General features: G+C 40.3%; 1 protein-coding gene and 1 pseudogene across 4 annotated transcripts in view; both read right to left on the bottom strand.

Annotated features, from left to right (window-relative positions):
• The window catches only part of Glce (glucuronic acid epimerase), a 71,211-nt gene extending 46,074 nt beyond the window's left edge, over nt 1-25,137 (bottom strand). For all 4 annotated transcript variants that reach the window (XM_052763200.1, XM_052763219.1, XM_052763209.1 and 1 more), the window contains exon 1: nt 24,947-25,137. The gene's annotated coding sequence lies outside the window, so the exon portion shown is untranslated. The remainder of the gene's footprint in view (nt 1-24,946) is intronic.
• LOC128125631 (40S ribosomal protein S2-like) lies at nt 9,902-12,994 on the bottom strand (annotated as a pseudogene).
• Nucleotides 25,138-26,884: the final 1,747 nt, after the last annotated feature.

Raw genomic sequence — 26,884 nt, forward strand, 5'->3', positions numbered from 1 at the left:
TATCTAATAGTCCTAAGCCAAATTTTTACCCTCACCTAGTTCTCTTACAAATGAATGCTACCAGTTATGAAGACGCTTGAAAAAAAAGGGAACTCAGGCAACCAGATGAGCATCTTCCAGTCCCAGTACCTGAGGACTGGGTGGCCAACTTCAAAGATGTCCCTCATGATCCTGGCTCCCCAGTATTCACACATTTATGTAATCTCTTCTTTCTCTAAGAGTAGAATGGACCTAGTAACCTGGTGACAAAAAATAATGACAGAAATGACATGATGCCACTTCTGTGACAAGGTTATTCAAGACTGATGTTCCTACTACCATGCTCTATGCTGGGACTCTTTCTTGCTCTGACAAAGTCAGCTCCCATGCTGTGAGATGCTTTACAGGTACATACGGCAAAGAACAGAGAAGGCCTCTGGTGCAGGCAGTGTGAGAAGAAATGAATCCTGCCAACCACTGTATGATTAAGCTAGGAAGTGGATCCTTCTACAGCAAAACTGCCCATTCCCCTTAATTTTCTGACATTGCTAGAAATCAATCCTGGGCCATGTCCATGCTAGCTAAGTGTTCTACCACCTAGCTACATCCTCAGCCTTTCCCACTCTTGAAACCACACCGATCAGGCTCTTTTAACAAACTTTGCCTAATGTTTTCCACATTACTAATTAAAATGACCAATTCCCAGTTTATTCTTAGTTTACCCATGAGCAGCATCCTGGAAACAGAATATCAGCTCTACTGGCTTTATTTTCATTCTCCTTTGCTGGTTCCCCATTTCTCCACCTGAGCCCCAGAGTTCAGTTCTTGGACTTCTCTTGCATCTATGCTTACTCCCCAGGTGGTCACCTCCAGACTTTAGATATCCACCGGCTTATCTCAAATTATTTATAGTCTGGTTTTCTCTCCACAACTGTTCTCTAATATACATGACTACCTACTGAGCACATTTTACTTGCACATTTAATATGCACTGAAGTTCAAAAATTAAAGCCCTGATTAGCTTTAGCACAACCCCACCATACACAGCCTCCTCCACTGCCAGTCTTCCCCGTTTCAGTAAATGACAACACCAAGTGTCCAGTTGCATAGGCCAAACACCTTAGTTAGCTCTGTTTCTTGCCTTTTCTCTCTAGCCCACCTCTCATCCTTTAGTTGATGGTTTTACTTAAAAATAAAAATCTAACCTCTTGGCCAGGCGGTGGTGGCACACACCTTTAATCCCAGTATTCAGGAGGCAGAGCCAGGTGGATCTCTGTGAGTTCAAGGCCAGCCTGGTCTACAGAGCAAGTTCCAGGACAGGCACCAAAACTACACAGAGAAACCCTGTCTTGAAAAACAAAAAAACAAACAAACAAAAAAATCTAACCTCTTAAAAAAATGCCCACTGCTATGAAGCTCACATGGATTAGTGCAATATTCTCCTAAACTGTCTTTCTGCCTTGAACCCTCAAATCTTTGCCACCATAAAGAATACTAAGATCATGTAGTCACTCTGTTCAAAACTCCCCAGTGGCATCATTCTCAGGTCACTAGGCAAAGTCCTAACAAAGTTCCCTCACCTCTCCAATCTCTACCACTCTCCCCTGGTCTGATTCTAATTCAGTAGAGTGGCTTTCTTCTTCCTTGGGAACTCCAGGCACACTTTCCACAGACATTACACTTACTATACTTGGTGACTGCAATGTTCTTCCCTGAGATACCCATATAGATTATTCCTTTGAGTCTTACTCAATAGCCACTTTCTCAAGTCTGCCCACTTCTAATCCCCATGTCTTTCAACCCTCTCCACATTACCTTTCTCTCCTTTTTCTCTGTAGTATTTACTGCTGATACACTGTATTTTCTTTTATTTTCTAACTCCATCCATTAGCATATAAGCACCATAAAAGTCATGTACTTAAGAATAACTATAGCAACCAACAGGATACCCTCATTGATCTATGCCAATATGGCAGAATAATTTCAAAGGTACCAAAATATTACATTCATATTTCAATCATTTATTTACATTCTGACAAGTTTAACTCCCTGATTATCATTCTAGCATTATATTAAGTTAGTGCGCATTCTCCTGAATACATACATACTAATTAGAAGAGGAATCAGTTCAGAATCAAACAATAAGCAATCAGATTGTTAAAAAAAATAATTTTCCAGGGCCAGGGAGATACAAAATGTCACGGAATTCAACAACTTAAAGATATTAAAGACTAGGAATAAAAAAAAGATACACATTTTCAAATAATTTAAAAAAAGAATCTTTAAAGGTATTTAATTTCTTTCACACTGAGTTACATCTTCTGCCAAAGATATCAATGTATTTATATCCATTTTTGAATCTAGACATTATTTTCATTTTTCTAAACTATTAGCAATAAAAGGAATACAATATTTAGATGAGAAACTAAGTCCACAGTTAAAAGCAAGACGACTAAGCTGGGCTAATTTTATAAACAGTTTTTACACTTGCATTGTATACTGTTACACACTTCTCAAAGCAGTTTTACACCTTCATTTTGACTGTAATACTGACATGTAGGGCAGAGAGTATCACATCTCCCCATACCTCCCAAATACACATGATACTTTACAGATGGAAAAATAAGTCTTAAGTTTAACTAGTTTGCTCGAGGTTGCAAAGTTATAAACAGTCAAGTTGAACTATAACTGACTGGGTTTGTTGCTGTTGTTATTTAATTTACGCCCATTGTTTTCTACCCCAACACATTCCATTACTCAGTGACTAAGGGCACCAGCGCACAGATCCACAAAGACTTGATCATCTCAGCTTCCTTGAGGAGTGGAGATTTTCATATTCCTATTTATTATAAAAATGCTTTTAGATGGTACAAGTGTTAACATCCTTATTTTAAAAAAATTAAAAGCCCAGGAAGTCAGTAAAGTACTGAAAGCTGAGTATCCAAAGCAGTATAAACACAGGACTACTTTCACACAGAGGATCAATGTTTAATGGTTCCTTTCCCACACAGGACCAGCATTTTAGAACCTTTGGACTATCAAACAGAGACAAAATACCAGAGCAAGTGCTCCAGGAAGGTATTTAACAAAAGTCATTCCAACTAAAATCATTTTATCACTCTTAGAGCTCCTATCTCATCTGAATATATCAGCAATCCTGACTGAAATAAGAATAATAAATTATTTTTGCCCTTCTCCCCCAAAGACTTTAACTCAGATAAACAAATGACTCCAGGACATATTTCATCTGGACTTCTTCCTGTTCCCTTTACTATTCTAAGGGGGGCATTCCTTGACCACTCCAAGTTCATGAACGCTCCCCCACCACAGCAAACCAAAAGCAGTTCAAGAGACAACCCCAAAAAGCACACATCACGTAAGACTGAAAGCTCTACTCTTCCCATCACTAGAACCTGGTGCACCTTACCTCTTCCTAAAGCTCCTCTTAGAATCTGAGTCTTCATTACCATGCTCACTGACTAACCTGGAAGCCTACCTTTCCTCTACTTCCAGCTGTGTTAAACTGATTGATTTCCTATTATGTAAAACTACCTGAATTGGGCTTTTTTATATTTAATGTTCAAACAGTCATAACTAGAACAGATATTAACTGACATATACGAAAGGCGTTTTGTGACGCAAAACAGTCTCAAATGTAAAAAAAAATTAAAGATATTGTTATTCATTTAGTCAATGATTTAAAGTGCAGTAATAAAAATAGGGATTGAGTTAGAGAATGAAATTTGGAAAAGAAATGGAACAACTCTCTGCTTACTTTTTATAGTTATTTTTCTCTGATTTAGATATTCCTGAAAGACTTGGAAGGAGGCAAGCTCATGAGGGAGATCTGTCATTCTATGCTAAACATCCAGAGACACAACTGAATGGAGGAAATAACTGGGCAACTGCAACAAAAATCCTTATTAATGTTCACAATCAGTCCTGGGAAAATTAAACTATGCTCTGCTAACCTTGGTCTTGGGATTGGCATTTTTCCCCCAGAGTCTCACTACGTAGTCTTGGCTGTACTGGAACTCACTCTGTAGACCAGGGGGGTCTCAAATTCACAGAGATGTGCTTGCCTCTGCCTCCCAAGAGCCAGGACTAAAGGCATGTGCCACTACACACAGCTGGCATTTATATTTTAGGACAAAATTCTGGATGGAGAATGCTTCTAAGTTGAAAATGATTCTAAAAGAGGTAAGGCTAAAAAGGCATCAAACAGGAAGAGAAAAGCCTTCAATTCCAAATTGTAGTGGCTTTTACTACCCTACAACATCCACTCTTCCTACTGTCTATGCTTCCATATATATTTGTTACTTGGTTCACCTTTATTATGGTTTCCTTGTGTGCTGTGTTCACTCTCCCAGCCCTTCTTACTACAGAGCCTGGAGGCAAAGCAAGTATCCTGTGTCCATTCCACACATTTCTGCCCCCTCCTCTCTAAAATCATCCAACTTAGATTCTATTGTCAGCAGACTATAACCACCCACTGGCCCTACTATTGCAATTGCCTATCAGATGTTCCACTTACTTCGTCAAGACTATAGCTGCTTACTCATTCTCATTCCATCATTATCACTGTCTCTTCCCCAAATCCTTGCTTAGGTCTTCCCATGATCCTATTCCAATCTTATTTTAGTCACTCATAGTCATGATCAAAGCTTAAACTGTGTTAATTTTAATAATGCAATTGTATAACACCATATTCAAGTACCATGCTTTATCAGTTCACTCCCTTTATTTTGTATCCTCCCCTGCCTGCCGTGGAGCTGAGGACTGAACCCAGGGCCTTACACTTGCTAGGCAACCATTCTACCACTGAGCTAAAGTTCCAACCCCAGTTCACTCACTTGAACATCCTGGCCCTACCAAGCTTTCAACCCAACAAATCTACACTCCACTTTCAGATTAATACTTATTTACTGGTTTACTGAGACAGTCTCACTATGTAGTCCAGAATGGACTCAAATTTGCAGTTCTCCTGCCTCATCCTCCTGCATGCTAAAATTAGAGGTGTGTGCCATCACACCTTAGTCTACTGCCATCACTTTTCTCCTTCCCACTCTTTTGCTGTCTTCCTCAATCCCCTCTTACCTGAGGTTAAATCCCTATTCAACCATTTATTACTTCTCTGTCTTGCATAAAATCTCAACAAGTTTTCCTCCTTTATACTTTGTCAATCTTGGTTGGCTAAAATTGGTACCAAGCCAATTCTCTGCTTATTCTTTGTTGGTACTTATCCAGCTCAATGTGGCTAGAGAGAGTCTTTGCTGGGTAACTACTTTATCTTCAAATCCAAGACCAGAACTCTCAAATGACTCCTTAATGATGCCTAACAAGTATACCTTATTTTATTTACTGTCCCTCTCCTACATGACTACTTTGTTCTTCAAGAATCTCCCATTCCTCCCTCTTATTCTCATTTTCATGTGCTGAGCCTATTTCCTGTTTTACTGAGACACATAGAACAATACAAACTTCCACAAGCTCACAAACACACCTAACTACAGCTGTGCCCAAATATTCTCCTATCTTTCATTACTGGCATCAGCTGTTTATGGTCAGATATGGCCCAGTCTTCTATTCATGCATTCCACCTCCATTCATCACCCACTTGCACTCCCTAACAAATTTCTCCTTACTTGGCTCCTACAAACATGTCAATCTTCCATCTAAAAACAAATCTTTTCTCAACCTCTCATTCTCTCTACTACCGTGTTTCTTCAACAAAATTTCTCAGGGTGCTTTCTGCTATTTCTTACTTCTTCCCCTTCTCTCAAATCTATTCCAATCAATTTCCCACTCACCACTTCATCCAACTTGGTCTTATTAGAACACTAACTCCAGGTTGCCAAAGTGACAATCAATTACCAGTCCTCTTTAACTGTTAACAGCATTAGACAGCGATTTCATCCTCCTTTTGAAATACTTTCTTCTCTATCTGGCTTCCAGGACACTGTCTCACCAGCTTTTCCTCTTCAATCAGGTCTTCCTAGGTTTTCTTTTGTGGCTCCTTACTAACTTTTAAACACTATAGTGCCTCAAATCACAGTCTTGGGACCTCACTTCTCTACCTTTCTCCCTCCATGAAGCCATCTGGTCTAATCTCTTTCAATTCCCAAACTTAAATCTCTAGTCCATTCCTTTTGTTTCAAGACTCAGGGATCTGCAGTTTTTTTTTTTTTTTTCAATCAGATGCCTAATATGTATCCCAAAATTACTATATTCAAAACTTTTCTCCTCCAAAAGGTTTTCTTTCAGTTTTAGCCATCACAGCAAACTATCCTTCTGGTACTCATGCTTAATCTCCCACTTTTCCTCATTCTCTGCATTCTGCTCTCTCACCCTGTCAACAAATACTGTTGACCTTATGCAGTTACTTATTACCTCTACTACCTGATCTGAGAGCCTCTCACCTAGATGGATACAGCAGTCTCCTAATGGTTGGCTGCTTCTGCTCTTTACCTTTGGTCATTCCCCCAAAGTGGAAAGATTTTTAAAAGTTCAATAAAATCACTACTCTATTCGAAGCCATCCTTCCCTATTCCTTAGACTAAAAGCTAATATCCACACGTTACTGTGGTAGTTTGAATGTAATTGCGCCCCGCCCCCAATCTCACAGGGAATAGCACTCTTTGGAGGTGTAGACTTGGAGTAGGTGTGGCCTTGTTGGAGGAAGTGTCACTGTGGGGGTGAGCTTTGAGGTCTCCTTTGTTCAAGCTACTCCTAGTGTCACAGTTGATTTCCTGTTGTCTGCAAGATGTAGGACTCTCAGCTTCTCTAGCACGTCTGCCTGCATGTCACCATGCTCCTCATCATGATAATGCACTGAACCTCTGAACTGTAAGCGAGAAACCCCAATTAAATGTTTTCCTTATGAGTTGCCACGGTCATGGTGTCTCTTCACAGCAATAAAAACCCTAAGACAGTCACCTTCTAAGATCTTGCTTGACCTATTGTACACTGCCACCATCTTTCTGAGCTCATCTTCTAATACTATCAATCCATTTCAATGACAGGTTTCGTTCAACTACCTCCAGCATGCTCCACCCAGCACTGGGCCTACAATATCCTGTACTGTCTGCATACATCATTCCCTGACTCCCTTTCTGCTGTTTAAAAGTCACCTTGTCAGTGACTTTTCCTAAATAACCTCTGAAGAAGTACAACTCTTCCCTCACTCTCCTTCCCTTCCTATTTTTTCTTCTTCATCACTTACCATCAAACATGTGTTATGTCTTTTTACCCTTATGGCTGCATCTAAAAAGTAATTTTTATGAAGATTGAAATTTTTGCCTATTTTGTTCACTGGTGAATTTCTACAACCTACAGTAGTGACTGATATTATATAGTCATACACATATTTGGCAAATGAGTAAAATCATAGGCCTCTTTCAGATGAAATTATCCACAAAACAAATATTATATTGAAAGGGGCCACGGAAAGCTCTCAGTTTTCTTATTTTATAAACCTAGTCAATTAACTGCAGTAAGCAGTTAATGTAAAATCTGAACTACTGATCAGTATTTTCCAATCTTTAGCCCCCTGGAACTCTTAAATATGAATTAGCCAACCACAGATACCATTACAGCAATGTGAAACGGACTAAGAAACCATCTTTTGTTCTTTGTACAGGCTTGTTTATATATTTCCATTATATTTTCTGTAAGACGATATGCTTTTAGGGGACTGGAGAGATGATTCAGAGTTAAGAATACTTACTGTTTTTCCAGAGGACCTGGTTTTGATTGCCAACACCGACATGGCAGCTCACAACCATCTACAACTCCAGTTTCATGGTATCCAATGCCCTCACACTTTCAGGCAATACATCTATACACTTAATAATAATACATTAAAAAAAAAAGTATATGCCTTTTAAAGCCTGAGGTTAGGATGATGGATATGACAGGATGACCCAGAGATTTTTTTTGTGGTGAGGGAACAGTTGTGTATGTTGACTACAGTAATGATTACAAAACTGACTGTGATAAAATTTGGTCTTGGGGTGTATAATACATAAACACACAATGAATATATGTGAACAATGATGTGATCTGGGGAAAGTATGCAGAATGCATCATGTCGGTGTCATGGTTTTCATACTGTACTAGAATGATATAAAATGTTACCACCAGGAGTAATCGTAAGAGGGACTTCTCTGATCAAGGCTGAGACTTCCTGAGGACCTATAAATGCTTCCAGATTTAAACACAAACATAGAGCCACTGAAGCAGTATGAGTGTAGCATCTCAGACTTTCAATCTTCCAGTCCTTTTTCTTCAGTCCCTCTAGAAGCAATTACTCCTTTTTTTTTTAACTCATATTCAAGAAGTCGATGCATATTGAATAATAAATGTTTTACTGTGTGCATGTAGATGTACACCCACAAATATACAATTACTTTTCTTATAATAATACTGGCATGCTGTAAACATTTCTGCAGCTTCCCCGGCCCCACAGTGAGATGTCTGAAGAGTGGAGCCAGACATGATGGTACATCAGGAGGCCAAGGTAGTCATAGCTCTTTGAGTTCAAGATCAGCCTGGTCTACATAATGAGTTCCATGCCAGTCAGGGATGCATAGGGAGATACTGTCTCAAGAAAAAGAAAAAAAAAAGTAGTATGTCTGAAGATGAACCCAGGCATTAATGCTCCTTTTCTTGGCTAAATGACACCTCATTGTGTAGCTGTGTCATTATTTTTTAACCAGATCATATTAAGAGCCATTCATACCTTTTGATAATATAATTAATACGATAATGAACAAAGGAGAATCCTTTAAAATTACTGAATTAAAAAGCATGAACATTTATCATTTTAGTAAGTCAGCTCACCTTCCAAAGAAATTGCGTATGCTTCCATTCCTGCCTATGATACAGAAGAGGAATTCTACACATCCTTGCCATTATTGCTTAATCTTTGTGACTCTGGTAAGTGAAAACTGCCCTTGTTTAAATCTGTACTTTGATAATAGTAATTAGCTATTTTGTTTTCTTGGTTTGGTTTGTGCCCTTTGCAACCAGGTCTCACTTTGTAGTGAAAACTAGCCTCCAACTCACAATCCTGTCTCAGCCACCCGAGAGCTGGGATTATAGACATATGCCACCATGCCTGCCTCAGAATAATTGCTTTTGAAGAACACTTACGTGTGTCAAGGATTTCTGTGAGAGCTTCATGTCTAACTCATCTAATTCTCATAATTAATATGTTTTAATTGTATTGGTGAGGAAACTAGACCACAGAGTAGTTTTTAAAAAGTGATATTTAAGATTACACTTCAGGTGAGAAAATGTATAAACCCAAGCATTCTTATCTTGACATCTAAACATGAAACAGTATCTTAAAGCTTTTGAGCTTTCAGCTGGTGAGATGACTTAATGGGCAAATGTGTTTGCCACCAAGTCTAATGACCTGACTGCAATCCCTGGAATCCATAAAGAAGAGGTAGCCAATGTCGACCAGCTGTTACACAGACACACAAATACAACACAGACACACAGACACACACACACACACACACACACACACACACACACACACACACACACGAGACAGAGACAGAATAAACGTTTTCCTAAAAAGTTTTAGCTTTCTAGGAAACTTTTCCTATATTTAAAATCATTTGTATTACTTTTAAGATGACGTGGACATTTATAGTTTCTGCCATTTTTCTGTTGGTTCTTTTTGTTTACTCTTATTAATTTATAAGCTATCTCTTCAGTAGCAGGAGAACTGGCCTTTTATAATAATGCTATTCCACAAAGTTAAAACATGTACCATGGACTCTAGCCATTTGTACTCCTAATATTTATCTAAGAAAAATGGAAACTTTATCCATATTAGATTGATATACTACTGTTTACAGTAGTAGCTATATTTGTAAGTAAAATTGTAAAGAACTCCCAAGTCAACAAATAAATGATAAACAAATTTTGGTGTATATGTACCATGAAAATTTACCATTCAATAATTTAAAAACAATAAATTGGCCAGCATGATGATGCACCCTGTGCTGGCTAGTTTTATGTAAATTTGACAAAAGACAGAATAATTTTAGAAGAGGAAACCTCAATTGGGAAAATGTCTCTACAAGACTAGCCTCTGGACAAACCTGTGGTTCATGTTCTGAATTGATGATTGGTATGGGAAGGCCCAGCTGACTGTAGGCAATGCCATTCCTGGGCTGATAATCCTGGTGCTATAAAAAGCAGGCTGAGCAAGCCAGTAATCAGCATCCCTCCGTGGTCTCTGCATCAGTTCCTACCCTGCCTGAGTTCATAATGGCTTACAAGCTGTAGGATAAAAAAAAAAAAAAAACATTTCCTCCCCAAGGTGCTTTGGTGTTTCATCACAGCAAAAGAAAAGACACACCCCTATAATCCTAGCTTGGGCTGCTGTAAGGAGATTGTGAGCCCAGCCTGGGCTACAGAGTGCCAGGCCAAGCAACACAGTGAGACAAACATCAATACCAGAAGAAATTAATGAGACAGAAGAACTTAAAAGTGATTATGTCAAGTGAAACAAGAGACGGACCGCTGCTCCCCAAATTACATGGTATCTGAGTGATTATATTCATATAAAACTGCAGAAAATGCAAAACCACCTAGTGACAGAAGGCAAGTCAGTGGTCTGAAGTGGTGGGATATGGGGTACATGAAAAGGCATGACAAAGATTACATTTAGACATTTCTGGAGATGGTAGGTTTATTTACAACCCTGAACACAAAGGGTTCCAAGTACTCAGAACACCTCTGCAAAAATTTAATTGTATGCTTTAAATACGTGCAGTTTATTATGTCAACTATACCTCAGTGAAGCTATTAAAAAAGGAGGTGGACTCCTAGTATATTCTCTTGTTGTAGTAAATAAATAGTGGTACTTGATTTCATTGACCTCATTTATATTCACCATATGCAACACAAGCAAATGTAAAATACTGCTTCTAATTCTGCTTTGAACCATCTCCCACTTCTCTCACTGTCATAGCTCAAAATGACAAGGAGTAGCCTGGCTCTCAGAAACTAGTACTCTTGTTTATGTATTTTATGTATATGGGTGTTCTGTCTGCACACCAGAAAAGGGGCACTGGAGTCCATGAGAATCACATGAAACTACAGTTATAGATGATTGTAAGCCACCATGTGGGTGCTGGAAATTGAACTCAGAACCTCAGGAAGAAGAGCTAATTCTCTTAACTACTGAGCCATCTCTCCAGGCCCAAAAACTAACTTTTTAAATTTTTATTATTATTTTTGTTGTTGTTTTTCGAGACAGGGTTTCTCTGTGTAGTCCTGGCCATCCTGGAACTTACTCTGTAGACCAGCCTGGACTCGAACTTAAAGAGATTCGCCTGCCTCTGCCTCGTAAGTGCTGGGATTCAAGGCTGTGCCGACACCACCACTGGGTGAAACTAACATTCTTACCAATCATTTTCAGCTTCATCTTAGAAGCCAACCAAAACAATTTTCTAGTTTGGGCAAACACTGTATGACTGAGACAAAACAGAGAAATAAACTTACTGCAGAGACAGAAAAACCACAATCATCCAATTCTTCAGTCACTGATATACTCACTTACTAATACAACATGTGGCATCTGCTATGTATTAGACACTGTTAAAGTGTTGGGAATAAACTAAAAAGCAACAGCATTCTATGATAATAAAAACAACTTAAAGGTGTACCCTCAAAACCACTGGCTGACATTAGAAGTTAAAATTATGTGTACTTAACCAAAAAAGTAAGAGAAAATAGCTGGTTTTTTAATACTTAATTCACTTTACTTTTCTCATATAAAAACCCTTATGTGGTGGCCACAGCTAGAGCCTCAGTCCTCTGACAGATACTCTGGTTGTGGGTTTTCACAAGATGGTCAGTGAATTCCTGATAAGGGGACTTGACAAACACAGTCTCTTTCCAGAGGTTGGGGGTCAGGTAGCTGTAGGTCTTAAGAGATGGCATCAAAGGTGGCCTTAGCAAAGTTGCCCAGGGTGGCAGTGCAGCCCCTGGCTGATGTGTAGCAGTCATCAACACTGACCCATCACCAGTATCTTCTTGGGCACAGGAGAGAGACGATGCCAGTGCCTCTGGGGGCAGGGATGAGATACACCAACACAGAGCCACAGTGGCCTGTCACTTTGTCCAGAACAGTGTGGGGCTTGCCAATCTTGTTCCCTCAGTTCCCACATGGATGACAGAAAGCTTGGCCAAAATCATGGCCCCTGGGATGGCAGTGTCTACTTCCTATCACACTTAAACACCAAGACCAACATGACCATTGTAGTCCCCAATAGCAGCAAAAGCCCTGAACCTGGTCTGTTGGCCAGCCCGAGTCTGCTTCTGCACTGGCATGATCTTTAGAACCTCATCCTTTAGGGATGCATCCAGGGAGGAAAAATATCCAATAATCTCAGATTCCTTAATGAGCAGGGAGAATGGGCAGAGCTCCTCCAGGGACTTGATCTTCATGTCCTTGACCAGGTAGCCCAGCTTGGTGACCAGGATCTACTTTTTGTCTTTGGCTTTACCTCCATGAGCCCCATGGCCCATGGCCACAGCCCCTAAGACCACTGCCGAATTCTCCATGGAAGACAGGAAGATATTGTGGCTGCCTAATCCTTGGCCCCAGGTTCTCTAGGCCCTCCTGCTACACTGGTGTCTGCCATTTGGCGAAGAGGAGGAGAAAAAGAAGGAGGAGGAGGAGGAGGAGGAGGAAGAGAAGAAGCAGTCCTATTTGTAGTCCATATTTCAGTGCAAAAAAGGACTTTAAAAGAAGTTTCCTGGAAGACTACCCTATCACACTAGTATTTAACTCCCGTTAAGATATAATAATGTATGTGGTGATGAAATATAACCTTGTGCCACATTTTGCTTATCCAGTGACTGAATTACCCAGTTGTCATTAGTACAATTACATTAATCTATGCTGGACATTTGGCTTCTGAATATGAACAAATGAATATAGTGCTAAATGAGAGTATGACACAAAATTACACACCTAGTTATGATATTTTTCTAGTAGAGGTATGCTCAACAAATTCATACAAGATATTTTATTTTTTAAGTTTTAAGTAAAATAGTAACTGGAGAATAACAATTTGCATTGCAGAGAGAGATACCCCCCCAAGCCCCACCCCACCCCGTTTCCATCCCAGAGGAAGCAGCAACAAAATCTTTTCATAATGGAAGTCATTAGCCTTACTGAAGGCAAAGAGATCTCTGATACTGGTCCCATGCCTTCCCTGAAAAAAGTCAATCAAAATAGATGATGATAGTGGCTTGATTTTAAGGCATGCTAAGTGGTGACTCCCCATTAAGCATGACACAGACTTTATAGGGAGTAGAGGATGAGCTGATGACTGAAATAACTCCCGATATGGCTCAATTATAGACATACTTCTCAAACACACTAAAATACATTCATTCTGGTTTTTTTTCCACTAAATTATCTGTGTTTATACTGGTGTGACAAAGTTTTTAAAAAAGACAAAGAAATGGGCATGTACAGTGAAACAATCAAAGGAAAGGTGGCGGCTGACAGGGAAAGTGCTTACAACGAAGGTCCTGACAACACACAAGGTGGAGTGAGAGAACCAACTCCTCCTATACACTGTCTTCTGACCACTATATCTGGGCACCGCCCCAACCCACACACACCTACACAATAAGTAAATGTAATAAAAAAGTTTAATTGAAGGAGGATAATATTAAGAATATAGAGATGAACTAGGCATGGTAGCACAGACCTTAATCACAGCTACTCAAGAGGCTGAAGCAGGAGGATCACAATTCCTTTTTTAATATAATAGCTAATAAACAATAAGGACTAATTTCAGAGACGAATAGTCAAGAAAGTATAGATTTCCCTATTAATATGTGATATTAGCTAAATTCATAAATGTTATGAGTAAATGAAAGTAAGTGCCTAAAACAATGTTTTGGCAACTGGAATCATAGTTGATGAAGAAATCTTTAAAATAACACTAATTACAAAAGCAGGTTGGAACTGGAAAGCTCCTTAAAGGAGTAAGCACTACTACACAGCAGGTGCTTTAACACACATGAAGAAACTAGTTCTCCACGTTCATTTCAACTGCTGAGGAGGTCTTATGAAGCAATACCCCATGCTACCCACTTCTAACTTTCATTCCTGTATGTTTAATCCTCTGTGTATCATTCAAGTTTATATGTTTCACAAATTAAAGATGTGAGTCAGGACGCACATTAGACATCATCCAAGTACCCAAATTAAAAAGCATTACCACTATCCTACTGAGGTCTTTCTTCCTGGATGAACAACATGAAACATTTCGATTACTTTCCAAGTATCTGTTTCACGACATCATTTCTTTATTGTTATTCTCCAAATAAATTACCAATGTCCTCTTTAAAACGTGACAAAGAGAATTAAAAACCTAAGCTATGCAAAAAACAAAAATGATAATAAATGTGTTCTAGACAACAGATTTCAAATCAATGGAGCTTAAGTAGATGCTAACTTTGGAGACAGTTAAACCACACACACACTAACTTCAGACAAATAAGGAGCCATACTCAAGTAGAAACACTTTTTTGCTTACAAATAAAGAGATAAATAGATAGGAGGTAGGTAGGTAGGTGAATGAATGAATGAATGAATGAATGCAAGCAAGAACAGTGGTATTTGCCCTCTAAATCTCCTACTCTGTATCTGTGAGGGCTTTAAAATCCTTAATTGTAGAGCACAGTCTTGTCAAAAACTTATGTACCAAATTCAAATATTTCAAATATTTTCTTAAATACAGGCTGTTGTTCAAATTATTAAAAATACATGATGAGGATCCTGATTCTGTCTATGAACTAGTACTCTAATTCTAAGAGACAGACATTGTTAATAAAAACTTACTGTATGGGTGAGGAGGGCATCTTGAGGCATGACACTAAGAATGTGCCGTTTCATTTGTGTGTGTGCATATGTTTGAGTGTGGCATATGCACAGTGGTATACATATCTGAGTGTGAATATAGAGGTCAGAGAAGGGCTCCTGGTGTTGTCTTCTAACACTTTCTGCCTTCTTCCTTTGAAACAGTGTCTCTCACTGAACCTGATACTTATGTCTCCCTCTGGCTAGCCTGGCAGCCATGGAGCCCCAGAGATCTTCATGCCTCCACTCCCTTCAATGTTGGGGTTACAACTGTGAGCAAGATTCATGAGCTTATTATGTGGATGCTGAGAGCTGAACTCTGATTCTCATGCTTCACAGCAAGTGCTTTTCAACCACTGAGTCATCACTCTAGACCTTGCTGCTTCATTTTAACTAAGTCTATTAATAATCAAACTTCGGATAGTCTTTTAATCAATTACAAGTACCTACCTGTGTCCACCTACCTGTGTTATTATTCAAGACATAACTTTTTAATTTGTTTACAAAAATAACAGAAGAACTGTCAAATGATATGTCTATCCTTAGGGGTTCCTTTCTTTGGCTATAAAAATAAATAAAATAAATAAATAAATAAAACATATATAAAACATTTAAGCCAGTGTCTAGTACATATTAGAACTCCAATTCTGAATATATACTGTCACAGTAGTACTGCTGTCCCTACCTGTAAAAGTAAAGCCATCAGAACCTGTTTAATCTTTGCAAGCTCAAGCTGATTCCTAATCATCAGAACCTTCTTTTGTAAATACAAACAACACATGTTCAATAATATAATAATCTGTTCAAGAAGGACACCAAACTTATCAGTTTGTTAATAATATTACATTCAAAGACCTTTGCTTGTTTTCCAACACTGTACGCACTTCAGCAGCTAACATACTTTATATGTAGCAGGTATTCCCACCAAAAGTTGGTGAATTTCTTTTTCAAAATCAGTCTGCATTTCTTGGTTTTGATAAATGTACAATTATACAAGGTGCTAGCATTAAGGGTTGCCAAGTAATGGGTATATAGTAAAAGGAATTCTTTACACTATTCAATTTTACAAAAACATAAAATTTTAAAATAGAACACTAATGCTGGGTGGTGGTGGCTCACACCTTTAATCCCAACACTCAGGAGGCAGAGGCAAGTGGAACTCTGAGTTCAAAGCCAGCCTGGTTTAAACAGCCAGTTCCAGGATAGTCAGGGCTACACAGAGAAACCCTGTCTTGAAAAACAAAAAACAAAACAAAACAACAAAAATTGAACTTTAAAAAAAAAAAATGAGTATTTTCTACTTCTAAAAAATTCTTTTTGTAAAACTCCCCAAATATTACAAATTTTTATTAGGTATAAATTCTTTCAGGGGCCCTATCACTTATTAATATATTTTGAACAGGACATGAATTCCAGTAAACAGGACACATGATATTATCCCTACTGATCTTTGCCAGTGAGCCACTCAAGGAGCAACAAGTAATGGGGTGCAGGTAAAGCCATGGAACATGTGGCGATACATAAATAGTTATGGTAGATATAAAAACTAGCTAGCAAAAGGCTTGAGCCATGGCCATGCAGTTATAATTAATATAAGCCTTTGTGTGTTTACCTGGGTCTGAGCGGCTGCGAGACTGGTGAATGAGAGAGATTTGTCCCAATTGCTGGCTGGCCGGGACACAGGAAAACTTCAGCTACACAAGATAGTTTTCAAGAAATAACAATCACCCCCAAATTTTATTTTTAGAAATAGAAGACTTAAAAAAAATTTACTGACAAAGCAAATATCTTCTCCCTGAACTATTAAAACACTCAAGAATCCAATTAAAACCAACAACTCTTTTTTAAAGGTATATTTTATTATTTATTTATGTGTCTGTGTGAGGATATATGCATGTGTGTCTAAGTGTCCATAAAAGGCCGTAAAAGGGTATCAGATTTTCGGGGAGCCGGAGTTTGTTGTGAGCCACCTGACACGGGTGCTGGGAACTGAACTCAGGTCCTCTGCAAGCACTCTTAATTGCTAAGCCATCTCTCCATTCCTCATCTGACTCTTACTGCTCAGACCACTTACTCAGCAATCACATTTAAGTCAAGCTTAAAAAGATCTTTGATGTATGATACAAATTACTACTATATTACTAGCATAAAAATCTTATAAAAATACATACTTTAAAATGTTTATACCAAGGCTGATTAGCTTTTTAATTAGGCAAATAAGAGTTTAGGAAAATGATGGCTTTTATTCACAATTTGTGAATAAAATTCTCACTATTAACCAAGAATGTCATGAAACTTCTGCTAAAATTCTTAACTACAAGCAAAGAAATACTAAAATGCCTAATATAGAGGTTTTCCCCCTAAATGTTCTTCTGAATACCTTTTATACTCTAAATAATTTCCTTTAGGTATGAACTGTCCAAGTTTTTTAAAAATTGGCTTTCTTTCTAAGAAAAGTACTAGAGAATCGGTACTATAAACAGAAGTGCTATTGTCAAAGAATTGATCTAATAATAAAAAGAGCTAAGGCCACTTGTCTTATAGAAAATTACTGCCAAATGCTGCCAGACCCTGCTTTTCTTTCTTCTGGGCCACTAGCCAGATACTAATCATTTTTAGACCCTTTCTAATTTTTAGTACACAATATGATATACTATACCACATCTAAACCAGACAGTACTTTAAATAAATGTTCTCTAAAATCCATCTCCTGTTCTGGCATATATACTCACATTCAATCTATACACATATGCATGAACACACACATTATATACAAACACACTTATATGCACACACTCACACATGTACACACATACATTACATAGTTAGTGTTCCTTATCTACTGGTTTCACATTGAAGATTTAGCCAACCCAGGGCTGAAATATTAAGGGGGAAAATGCTGCACTGAATGAACACGTATGGACTTTTTTCTAATCATTATTCCCTAAACAGCAGAATCTGACACCTATTTGTATAGCTTTTACATTGTATCAAGTGTTAATAAGTAACCTAGAGAAGACAAAGTGGGCACTATAAAACTCTGTATACAAGACTTTATTCACAGACAGTGGTATCTGTGGGGTATCCATAACTAATCCTTGAGCAAACAGGGGGATGGATGTATACACATGGACATCTACTATCTGTAGAAGTACACACAAAAATGAGGTAACAGTGACTACATCTGAGACTTCGGCCTTTGGAATTTTATGATTTTGTGATAACCATTCAATAATTTTCTCTGTTTATTGGGAAAAATGGGCCAGGAGTGGTGGTACACACCCTAATCTGGGCAGGATCAAACAGATCTATGAGTTGGAGGCTAGCCTGGTTCACACAACGAGCCTCCTACTTTAAAATATCCCCTAAGACAATGCTTGAGGAATTCTTTTTAAAATCTTTCTTATAACTATTTTAAGATTCAATTGTTCTTTTAAAAATCAATTTATGATGTTCAATATCATTATAATCAAAGAAATACAAAGTAAAATCTTTTATCAAATTAAAAGTTTTTTTAAAAACTAATACTCAATTCTGGCAGCATAGAAATTGGCATCTTTCCAGAACACTCCAATAGGAATATGAGCCTCTTTTCCCTACCCTATAAATCAGGGAGGAGGGGCTGGGATGGAAGCAAAAGATGCAGGCCCGAACAGACATGCCACCTTCTAGGTAGATCACCATCTGGACTCTGGAGGAGATCATGCAGAGAAGCCACCTATACAAATACCTTATTGTCAAACTGGAGACCTATATAAAGCTTTTGCAGCTCAGAACCTTGTATGTATACTCCATGTGTGCTTGTGTGTCAAATATTTTGAAAGTAACTCCTGGTTATAGCCAAGGAACGAATCTATACGCCCACTAAAACACATGTACAAAACTGTTATTAGTAGTTGTTTTTCTAAAAGCTAAGAACTGCCCAAATATCTAACAGAATAGGTACATATGTACACATATGGAACAATATACAGCAATGAACAAAAATAAAATATTGATAATTTTTAAAAAATTATGAATGAAGCCAGGCAGTGGTGGCACACACCTTTATTCTGAGCACTTGGTAGGTATAGGCAGACAGATCTCTGTAAGTTTGAGGTCAGCCTGGTCTACAGGAGGGAGTTCTAGGACAGCCAGGGTTAAATAGAGAAACCCTGTCTTTTAAAAAAAAAAAGAATCTTACAGACACTAGGTTGAATAAAGAAAACCATTTAAAAAAACTTGCTTCCACTTTTTTTTAAATAAAGTTCAAGAGCAAATACAATCTAGATTGAGGGTGATGAGAAAGGTAAAGTGCCTTTGGAAAGTACTAACTAGGAAAGAGGATGACAAAGTTTTATGATGTCATATAAATGTTGAGTATCTTTACCTGATTGGTAGTTACATGTATAAAAATTCATTAGCCCGGCGGTGGTGGCACACGCCTTTAATCCCAGCACTCGGGAGGCAGAGCCAGGTGGATCTGTGAGTTCAAGGCCAGCCTGGGCTACAGAGAGAGATCCAGGACAGACATCAAAACTACACAGAGAGACCCTGTCTTGAAAAACAAAAAAAAAACAGAAAAAAAAATTCATTAAGTTAGCCATTAGAAATCATTCCTGCCGGGCGGTGGTGGTGCACGCCTTTAATCCCAGCACTCGGGAGGCAGAGCCAGGCGGATCTCTGTGAGTTCGAGGCCAGCCTGGGCTACCAAGTGAGTCCCAGGAAAGGCGCAAAGCTGCACAGAGAAACCCTGTCTCGAAAAACCAAAAAAAAAAAAAAAAAAAAAGAAATCATTCCTGGACTAAGAGCTAGAGCAGCAGTTCTCAACCTATGGTTGAGGTCGCATATCAGATATCCTGCATATCAAATATTTACATGACGATTCATAACAGCAGCAAAATGACAGTTATGAAGTAGCAATAAAATAATTTTATGGTTGGGGTCACCACAACATGAGGAACTGTACTAAAGGGTCGCAGCATAGGAAGGTTGAGAACCACTGACCTAGAAGATGACTTCAAATACACATCTACGTCCCTTCAGGGAAGTGATTGGGTTTTATGCCTTTTTTGTAACCCTCTTAGTTGACATACAGTTGGCATATTTTAAGGCATGTAAGAGATTAGTAGTAAGCCCGATACTAATAACTCAATAATCTGTGGAGACTTTTCTTAAAAAGGAAAAAAAAAGGGAAAAATAACAAGATTAGGAGGTAGATGAGTAAAGATACTGAGGTGTGCCCACATGACATGATCCAAGTTCAGGATTTTCTCTGAGCCATGTCCTTAAGACTCTAAGATCCCCAGCATCACTTTTCTTGGAGGGAAAAATCAGGCATCTACTATTCCTTTAAAATACCAGGGTTTTTGTTTTTTGAGACCAAGTTTCATCCACTATTTAGCCCAGGATGATTTTCAAACTCAAAATCCTGCCTCAGCCTCAGTGCTGGGCTTATAGGTGTGCACTATCATGCCTTGTTCAAATAATAGTTTCACAGCAGTATTCACAACTAGCTTAGTAGAAACTATCTTACAGATAGGCTGGCTATGTGATTCTGAGGGAACTATTCAACCACTATTGCATATATAATGTCCTCATATGCTATAGTTTTACGGATAAATAGTTCTATTGAATAGATCCACATTATGCTGAGAGCAGTAGAAGGATGGAACACAGGGGTCAAGCCTAGAGCCAATGACTAGAGAGCTGTCATTCTACCCCAGAATTAGATAAAAACATTACTGCACAGGTATTCTGCCACGGAGTAAGGGATCAGATAGATACAAAAGACAAAAATGCTAAAAAACGATAAAACTGCTGTAATATGCAAAGCTAAATAATTCTTAAGATGAGGCTAAAAACTACAGTCCTAATATTAGTTTGTGGGTAAGAGAAGAGAAGAGAAGAGAACCTAGAGGAAGAGGAGTTTAGGAAGCAGGACAAGCCTGACATATGAGGTTAACTAATCTTGCATAGTATAAAGACATTGAGTTTGGTTTCTAGATTTCAAACATATAAAGATCCAAGTATGTGTAAACAAGCAAGAGGGATTCAAAAATGAACAGCAAATATAAGCCTGTCTTTGAATCCAGAAAGACACAATTAGAGCAAACTAATAAACTTAAGAGACTGAATTAACAAGATGACCTGAGTGAATAACCCAGGGAAGAAGGAAGAGGAAGGGCCAGAGAGGATAAAAGGATCTAAAATGCATAGTGTGGAGTTGAAGAATAAAAAAACCATTGTTTTTACAGCAATACGAGAAGGCATGCTAAGCAGTAGAAAGAATCTAACTGAAGGCTCGGAGTCAAGGAAACAGGGTGGTTCATCCAGTAAACAGCTCTCATTAGTACAACTGGAGCTTGAGGTTTATGGTGGAGAAAATGCAGATGAGCCGAAGGGATGATGAAAGGCCTTGTAATGACAGAAGGAAATCCTGGAGCTAAAGAACAATGGGTGTTAAGTAAGGAGCAATGAGATCTGCATTATGCTGAGAACAGTAGAAGGATGGAACACAGGGGTCAAGCCTAGGGCCAATGACTAGAGAGCTGCTCATTCTACCAAGAATTAAATAAGAACATAACGTTATTGTACAGGTATTCTGCCACAGAGTAAGGGATCAGACACAAAAAACCAAAAATGCTAAAAACAATAAGATCGCTGTAATATGCAAAGCTAAAAGATCCAAAGAGAAGCATTTGCCCTCATGAATGTATATTCTAGAATTAAATACTTGCTATCTCTGTAAAGAAGCTTCTGAAATCAGACCTAGATGTAAATTATAAAGAACTAGCTATATTCTGAGAATGAGCCGCTCACGCTCTCTCTGCTTTCTGTACATGTAACACTGCAGGTTCTGGAACACAAAAACTGATGCAGTACAAACCGTGGAACTGAGGTTTGTACGGATTATTGACAGGGCTTCTCTTGCATCCATTATTTACATATATGCTTACACATAGAAACCGAGACCCGGAGACACTAAGAATTATCAAAGGTCACACTATTAGCAGTGCAGTGAAGATAATGTATTCCTTACAATTTCCTTTCTAGAAACTGCTTTAGTATATAATATTATGATTCTAGATTTTGAATGATAATTCAAAATCCACTTTGGTACTCTCATTTTCAGTACTGTGATAATGAAACTATAAAACTATTTTTATGGTTCATATGTCTCACAAGAAAAACATATATATTAAATATGCCTATATTTGACCAAAGAATAAAAAAGTCTTTCTGAAGTCAGCACAAGAGCCCCCCCCACCCTCTCTCTCTCTCTCTCTCTCACTCACACACACACACACACACACACACACACACACACCCTTATATATAATCAAATACCCAGTATCTTGAAATGTTTTTAACATTTAGCTATACACTTTTCATTTTGCTGTGTTCCCCATCTCACTTGTCCCCACTTCCCCCCCATAACTTTTAGGTAACTGAAATATCTCTTTTTCATTAGTACAAACAGGAAGACGTGGCAACATTGACAAAAGTCTGCAAACACTGTATAATTCACAAACTTGCAGTGTTCAAAATGTTTTCATTTTTGGACTTACCTAATTTTCATGTAAGCTGCTCACTGAAATAGATTCAAGGATTATTAAAGTATGAAATCAGACAGCTCTATACCATGCATCCACCTCCTAAAGACAGCTCCAAACATAATAAGTTCCATTTGTGTTGCTACAGATTTTCTTCATGCTTACATCACAAAAGCATTTTCAAAGAGACATTTACTTAACGCCCAAACTCTACTGATCATAATTTAATTTTTGAAAAAAAAAAAGTAATTCTGAAGGTAGAGAGCTGAGCTGGTTATCACAACAAATGTCAATCATTACTTGGGGGTTATTTAAGGAAAAAAAAAGTTGATTCCCAAGGACAATGATTTTTCCTCTGCAACATCACAATTTAATGGTTTTATTTATTTGTTGCTTCCTTCTCCATGTAGGAAGCATTACTGCAATCACTGCACCTCCGATCGGCATCATGGCACCTAACAGATGATCAGTCTTTGCAGATGGGTCAATCTATGCTTCTTTAGAAGTCTGAAAGCTTTTCAAAAAAGAATGTGAAGCTTCAGGCTTTTGCCTACTTTGTCATTTTGTCTTTCTCTCAAAAAGAGTTTGAAGATGTTTATCTACTTGAATTTTTGGGACTTTGGTTTCAAACAAATACTTGCTCAACTGATCAGTTTTAATGGGCATAAAAATGGCCAATCAGGTACTTTGGTGTGAGAAAATGATAACCAACCTATCCCACCCCCAAGCCCTACTAGCACTACAATACATTCCCTTGGTTTGGTTTATTTTATGATTGCAAAATGCAAACCTTCAATACTTTGTTCCTAACCTTTCTGATTTAAAAAGCAAAAGAAATTACCTTTTTAAAAAACTGACAGGAAGACTGGCAAGGCAAACTTCTTTGCTTTGTCATATTTCAATTTGTCTGCTTACATCTTGTTTCCTGCTTACAGGAATTTTCCTCAAACTAAGGTAACATTAGACTGCCTAACCAAGAGAATTGTCAGGCAAATGCACAGACATTCTGACACATATTTTTTGTTTTTGTTTTTTTTTTTTTTGGTTTTTTTTTTCGAGACAGGGTTTCTCTGTGTAGCTTTGCGCCTTTCCTGGAACTCACTTGGTAGTCCAGGCTGGCCTCGAACTCACAGAGATCCGCCTGGCTCTGCCTCCCGAGTGCTGGGATTAAATTCTGACACATATTTTTAAACCACTCATGGGCAGATAAATAGAAGTCATTTAAGTTCCACCCAAGTCTGGTAGAGTCATCAAGAACTCTGTAAGATCTAAATCACAGTAAAACTGATGCACCAGGATTCTCTAAAAGGACTCTATAGGCCATCCTTAACAGGTTGCCAATACTGCTTTTGCAGAAATCTGGCTTTGAGACTATATATATATTGAAGTTACCCCTCTTCCACAAATGCTTTAAAAAGGACACTCCCTGGCACTATCTGACTGCCTAAGACGCAGGCGAATTCAGGACAGATTTAACCATGCAGGATCATCAAAGATGAGAACAGAAAGCCCAAAGCGCACAGCCGCCCCTACCCCAGGAGCTAAATCCTCTCTCAACCTTCCGATACTCGCCTACAAACAAACAAACAAACCACCATCCAGACAGCATGCCCAAGTCGGGTATCGCTCCTCCGGAGCTCAGAGCTCAGGCGACAACAGCGAGTCCCCAAAGGGATCCCGGGGCAAAGAAAAGAAACAGCAGAACAAGCCCACTGTGTCTCCAACTAGGCAACTGCCCCGATCAATCTTCCAACTAAGCACTGAGTCAAATCTCATCTAAAGGAAAGGGACCGGATCGAAACCGTTAGATACCGAAAACCACAAGCAGTGCCGTGGAGGCTCCTGAACCCAGGTCCGGCACCCCTGGAGACTCAGAGCCCGCTGAGCCGCGCCCACACGGCGAGATCCGTCTCCCTATCGCCCCGAAAAAAGACTGGGGACCATGGCGCACAGTTACCGCCCCCCTCTGGGCGAAGCAGAAACCCCAATACAGACGCTGGTCTCCCCTGGCACGCTCCCGCCCCCACCCACACCCACCCAGTCGGTTCCTGCCCCGGAGGGACAGAGGCATCGCCCTATCACCCCAAAGCGATCTTAAACAAACACTGGTCTCTGGAACCCTGACACCCTCCTGCTTGACTTCAGGAATGCCAAGCAGACCCCTCCCCGCTCCTAGGGCTTCCCGTGCCCTCGGGACCTGGCTAAACTGTATACTGCGTCCCCCAAGTGCCCAGGATCGCCAGAAATGGTCCCCTCGTCCCGGAACCGCGCGATGCCAGCACACGGGCTCTCGGGACACGGGAAGCGCTCCCTCCCGCGACCCTAGAGACCCCGGACCGTCTGAGCGGCCACCCACCCCCACCCCAAAAGCCGAAGGGGCTCCGGAACTCCCAGTCCCCGCCGCGTCACCGAGATCCCCGCACTCGGAGCGCCGCTCATCCCCGGGAGCCGCCCCCGTCGCGAGCCCGCCTGCCACGGCCGCCCCGGGTCGCCTCCCCAGCCGCGACCTGCCGAGCACCCTCACCTGAGGCGCGTCGGCGGACGAGCGGCCCCCGGAGCCCTGAGGATAACTGAAGCGGGCGGCGGAGACGCGGCGGCCCAGGCCTGCGCTGCCGCAGCTCCAGCCTCTCCGGCGAGGAAGCGCTCGTGTGAGAGAGCCCGCCCGCTCCGCGCGCTGCCGGGGAGCCCAGCCGCCGCCGTGCCCGCGGTTCTTCACGCGAGATCCCAGCCACGGTGAGGGGCGAGGCCATGGAGGGGGGGAGGCGGAGGCTCCCCGAGTGACAGCCCCGGAAGCCTGTGAGCGGCGGCACGGGAGGCGGGGCCATGACGGGGCGGGGCCCTCATGAAGGGCGGCTCCCATGGCGGGAGGCGGAGACTCTTTGAGTGACAGTCCCAGAAGCCTGTCAGCGATGGCAGCGCGGGAGGCGTGACTCGCAGCTTACTGTGACCAATTGCAAAAGAGAAAAGGTGATTCTCCCCGCCTCTCATCAATAACAAGCGGGCAAAGGTGTTGCGGACCTGAAGAAGTCTGGAGACCTGGGCGTTCGCAAGGTAGTTTAGATGACGCGGTTTGGGCAAAGTTTGGTCCTACTCGGCAGCCGTAGAGTCTCCTGGTTTCGCTGAAAAGCTGAACTTAATACTGGTAAACTGAGGCGCTGTTACCCTTGTTTACACAGCTGTCTGAAGTAAACAAGAAAGTCCCATCTCCCACCCTGAAGACTTACAGCCTCAGTTTACCCACGTCTGTCTCCCCCTTTAATGTAGATTTCCCACATTTCGGCCTCTCCCTTTTTCCCTCAAATAGGGCGACATTGTCACGGATGCTTCAAGCTCCAACCCAGTACATCTCGCTTAACAAAGGACTCTTCCAATTCATTTGTGCGTTATACTTAAAAGTCTTCCACAGGGTAGAAACGAAATCTCCCTGGAGTGCTAACCTAACAAATCCCCAAACCACACGGAAACGTGTATCTTTGCGGACCCTAGGGCCCAGTAGTGTTTGGCACGGGGGGTGGGGGGTGGGGTGGGGGGGGGGGCATTGAATTAATGTGAAAGGAATGAATGGAAACGGTGATCCTTATCTGGACTGGCCTCAGAAATTGGGCTTTCCTAGCCTTTCCTTTATAGTGGCAGCCATTCCCCTCACACGTAAGTCCTTCTCTCGTTATTATGCCTACCCTGTAGCCGTCATCTTCCCCTAGCATCCCTTACCCACAGTAAAAAGTACCCTAACTCTTTCTCAACGTTAATCCTGCCATTGTGCACTGGATCTCAGCCAGGCCCAGACTGTTCAATCAGCTTTTCCCATTATCAGGGTCTAACTCCGTTCTTCCCCAAACACACTCAGCATCGCCATTCTTTAACAGAACAAAACTGCCCCACCTGGTCCACCCACTCAAGCTGCCCTGTCCTTCCGAGAACTCCTCTTCTTGAGGACATTAAAGTGTATTTGTGGTCTCCACTTTCTCCTTGCTTATTTTCCCCACTACAATGCTGCTTTTGCCCGCACAATCTGCTGCTCTCTCAGTTTCAAAAGACCTCTTCCCTAATAGACAATGGTCTGTTTGGTGGGACCTTTTCCCCAATGGCCTCTCTGAAGCCCACTGACAATGCTAAGGGTGTCTTCCTTTAGCACCTGCCTGTGTTCTTTTAATTTTCTAGCTACCTTTTTTTTTTTAAGTCCTCTCTCCTAGTTTGAAATAGTTGAATATTGATGGCCCCTTATCTTATCCCACACCTTGTGCATAATAAGAAAAATGTCCACACACCACTGCACACTCTGAGCACCACAAATTGGTTCAGACAAAAGCTGTTAGAAAAATCCAGAGGGAAGGGAGGTGGTTGTGAAGCTTGAGCTGGGTGGTGAAATAGCATGTTGGCCCATATAAATGAAAGACCGAAATGGAAGCCTTTCCAAGAAAATAGTAATAGCCAGAGCAAAGATAGAAGCATATGAGCTGAG

The sequence above is a fragment of the Peromyscus californicus genome, unplaced genomic scaffold, assembly GCF_007827085.1.
Source record: "Peromyscus californicus insignis strain IS unplaced genomic scaffold, ASM782708v3 Scaffold_11__1_contigs__length_118956290, whole genome shotgun sequence".
Classification (NCBI taxonomy): Eukaryota; Metazoa; Chordata; class Mammalia; order Rodentia; family Cricetidae; genus Peromyscus; species Peromyscus californicus.